Raw genomic sequence first — 4,505 nt, 5'->3', positions numbered from 1 at the left:
GTTGAGCCACCAGATTAGAATCTCCAAAGCAGCGAACCCGACTTAAGTCCATTTCCTTGGCCACACGGAGACCGTGGAGTAAGGCCTCGTACTCAGCTGCATTGTTAGTACAAGGAAACATTAAGCGGAGAACATAACAAATTTTATCACCTCGAGGTGAAGTAAGGACAACTCCAGCCCCCGAGCCCTCCAACTGTCTGGACCCATCAAAGTGGATAGTCCAGTATGTGCTGTCCGGTTTGTCTTCTGGTGCCTGCAACTCTGTCCAGTCGTTGATGAAATCCACAAGAGCCTGAGACTTGATGGTTGTGCGAGGCACGTATTTCAAGCCGTGTGGTCCAAGCTCAATAGCCCACTTAGCAACCCGGTCAGTTGCCTCCCTGTTCTGGATTATATCCCCCAAAGGAGCAGAACTGACCACTGTGATGGGATGGCCCTGAAAGTACTGTTTAAGCTTCCGACTTGCCATGAAAACCCCATACACTAGCTTCTGCCAATGCGGATATCTTTGCTTTGACTCAATTAACACCTCACTGATATAATAAATCGGCCTTTGAACCGGATATTCTTTCCCAGCCTCCTTGCGTTCCACCACAATGGCTACACTGACAGCCCGAGCATTAGCAGCCACGTATAATAACAGTGGTTCCTTATCAACCGGAGCAACAAGAACTGGCGGTTCAACCAGCTGTTTCTTCAAGTCCTCAAACGTCGCATTAGCTACGTCACTCCAGACAAAATCGTCTGCTTTCTTCAACATCTGATACAGAGGGATCGCCTTCTCTCCCAAGCGGATGATAAACCGGCTTAGGGCTGCAATTCGACCCGCCAGTCGCTGAACATCCTTGATACACTTCGGTTTAGCCAAGGATGTAATCGCTTTGATCTTTTCTGGATTAGCCTCAATGCCTCTGTTAGACACCAGAAAGCCTAAAAGCTTGCCTGCTGGAACACCAAAAACGCACTTGTCTGGATTGAGCATCATTTTATAAACCCAAAGATTGTCAAAGGTCTCCTTGAGGTCATCTATCAATGTCTCCTTATTCCTGGATTTTACCACAATGTCATCCACGTAAGCATGAACGTTGCGCCCAATCTGAGTATGAAGACAATTTTGCACACAACGTTGATAAGTTGCCTGGGCACTCTTGAGCCCAAAGGGCATAGACGCATAGCAGAAGGCTCCAAAGGGAGTGATGAAGGCTGTCTTCTCCTGGTCCTAACTACCATTTTGATCTGATGATAACCGGAATAAGCATCCAAAAAACTCAAATGCTCACAACCCGCCGTAGCATCGATGATCTGATCAATACGCGGGAGAGCAAAAGGATCTGCCGGACAAGCTTTGTTCAAGTCTGTGTAATCCACACACATGCGCCAAGTGCCATTCTTTTTAAGCACTAGCACCGGATTGGCCAGCCACTCTAGATGAAAAACTTCAATGATAAAACTAGCAGCCAACAGCCGGGCTACTTCCTCTCCAATGACTTTGCGTTGTTCCTTGTTGAAGCGGCGAAGAAACTGCTTGACCGGTTTAAACTTGGGATCAATATTGAGAGTGTGCTCAGCGAGTTCCTTCGGTACACCTGGCATGTCAGAAGGCTTCCATGCAAAAATGTCCCAATTCTCATGGATGAACTCGATGAGCGCGCTTTCCTATTTCGGATCCAGATTTGTGATGATGCTAAACTGTTTAGATGAATTGCCAGGAACGAAATCAACAAGTTTAGTCTCATCAGCCAGTTTGAACTTCAGGGTTGGGTCATGCTCTGTGGTGGGTTTCTTCAGAGGAGTCATATTCGCCGGATCAACATTGTCCTTGTAGAACTTCAACTCTTCTGTTGCACAAACTGACTCAGCATAAGCCGCATCACCCTCTTCACAGTCCAAAGCTATCTTATGACTCCCATGCACCGTAATGGTCCCCTTATGACCTGGCATCTTGAGCTGCAAGTAAATATAACAAGGCCTTGCCATGAACTTTGCATAAGCCGGCCGTCCAAACAAGGCGTGATATGGGCTCTAGATTTTTCACCACTTCAAAGGTCAAGGTTTCAGACCTGGAATCATGTTCATCACCAAACACAACCTCCAATGCTATCTTGCCAACAGGATATGCCAATTTACCTGGTACGACACCGTGGAAAACATTGTTCGACGGTTTAAGATTCTTATCCGTCAACCCCATGCGGTAGAAGGTTTCATAATACAGGATGTTGATACTGCTTCCTCCATCCATAAGCACCTTGGTGAATTTATAACCTCCCACCTGAGGTGCCACCACTAAAGCCAGATGACCCGGATTGTCAACCCGGGGCGGATGATCCTCTCTGCTCCACACAATGGGCTGCTCAGACCAACGTAAGTAACGGGGTACAGCCGGTTCAACAGCATTAACTGCCCTCTTGTGAAGCTTCTGATCGCGCTTACACAAGCTAGTGGTGAAAACATGATACTGCCCGCCATTCAACTGCTTTGGGTGACTCTGAAAACCTGATTGCTGCTGATTCCCCTGATTGTTCTGTTGGTTGTTACCACCTTGGTTGTTCTGGTTGCGCTGATTATTCTGAAATCCAGAGTTTGAACCACCGCCACCATGAAAACCTAGACCTGAACCGCCAGACGGACCCTGATCATACCGGAAAAGATCAGAGTTTTTGAACTCCTTCATAATGAAACAATCCTTCCAGAGATGTGTTGCTGGAACCTCCTTAGTCCCGTGCTTTGGGCAGGGTTGGTTTAACAAACGCTCCAGATTCATACCTCCACCACGCTGGGGCGGTGTACCCTTAAGACATTGCATATTGCCCTGCACATTGGTGTTAGCCACAAAATCCAAATTATCTGCTTTGCGCTTACCATTGTTCCCATGGCTCCCTTGGTTGTGCTGCTGTCCCTTCGCACCGCCGTTCTTCTTTCCCTTCTCCGGTTTCTCCTCATCAGAATCGGGCTCCTTGGTATTATCATAATCGGCATATTTAACCAAGGCTGCCATGAGTGTTCCCATGTCATTGCAGTGGCGCTTGAGCCGTCCCAACTTCATCTTCAGTGACTTAAACCGGCAATTACGCTCCAATGTTAGGATCGCCATACCATCCGTAATGCGGTCCGACGAATGCAAGACTTTCGAAACCCGGCGCACCCAATGGGTTGTTGACTCGTTCTCTCCTTGGACACAGGCGTCTAGATCCACAATGGACATAGGCTGTTTGCATGTATCCTTGAAGTTTGCTATAAACCGGGCCTTCAACTGGTCCCATGATCCGATGGAGTTGGCGGGAAGGCTCTTTAACCAAGTGCGGGCTGTCCCTTCCAACATCATGGTGAAATATTTTGCACATGCCGCTTCATCCACATCCAGCTTGACGATGCCATCTCATAACTTTCCACCCACGCCTCAGGACGTTGATCGGCAGTGTACTTAGGCACTTTACGCGGACCCTTGAAATCCTTGGGTAATCGCACATTACGGAGAGCCAGGATGAGACACGGAACTCCCCAGGAGCTGAAGGCAAGCCCGATCCCTCGCTCTACTGACGCCGCTGGCTGAACTGGGGCGGGTTGATGATGACCCGCGTGCTGTGCTGCCAATGCGGCCTCCCTTTGCGCTCTGCCATTATCCACCACATCCTGAGCATTCGCCCCACCGCGTGCCGGGTTGGGCCCTTGAGGGGCATTACGGCGCCGCACGCTGCTGGATACCTCTGGTTCATCTATGTGCCTGCTATAACTTTTGCTCGGACGGGGGGTTGAATGAATTCTGTCTCGGCTATAGGAATAAGCATGCTACTGCACAACAGTGGTTTGAAGAAGATCCCTGGCCCGCCACGTCTCAACCGCCACTAGTGAATCATCCTCCATCGGAATAGCTGCCAGGCGAGATGATGCAGCAATCATGTTATCCAAAGGGATAGACAAATGACCTGGTGGTGTTGATACATACTGCAGCGGATTATCCATTCGTCGAGGTGGGTCCGTTATCCATGGTTGATCCGGCGCTGCCCTAGGTGCCTCGGTCCGGTTTACTGCTGCCGGATTACTTGGCCCAGCCTCCGGCGTATTGAAGAGATTCAGTCCTTCATAGACCGGCGGCAGACGAGACCGGTACTTCCTTTGCAGCACTTCGTTTAACACGTTCTGATACAACATAAGCCGGTAATTCTACGCCTGGATCTGCTGTGACTGGGCATCTAAAGCGGCCCGTTCTTCAGCCATCCTAACTTCCTCAGCTGCCAGGTCCTCCTTAGCCTGTGTTATCTGGTCCTTTAGCTTGGTAACCTCCGCATTATGTTGATCCTGCGTCTCCAGGGTAACTGTCGTGGTTAACAAGGTTGCCCAGGCATCCAACAAACCGGAGAGAACTTGGCCGGTCGGTGCGCCGGGCCTCTTGCTGCGACTGCTGATCCGGGCGTCATTGCTATTGTAGATGAAGATTGCAAGGTGGGCTGTGTTCCAGCCATAAAGACTACAACCTGGTTCGGTGGTTCAAAGGGGTCCGGAATACT

Source organism: Triticum dicoccoides, chromosome 1B, assembly GCF_002162155.2.
Source record: "Triticum dicoccoides isolate Atlit2015 ecotype Zavitan chromosome 1B, WEW_v2.0, whole genome shotgun sequence".
Lineage (NCBI taxonomy): Eukaryota > Viridiplantae > Streptophyta > Magnoliopsida > Poales > Poaceae > Triticum > Triticum dicoccoides.
The sequence above is the reverse complement of the archived record's forward strand: the minus strand, read 5'-3'. Positions refer to the sequence as shown.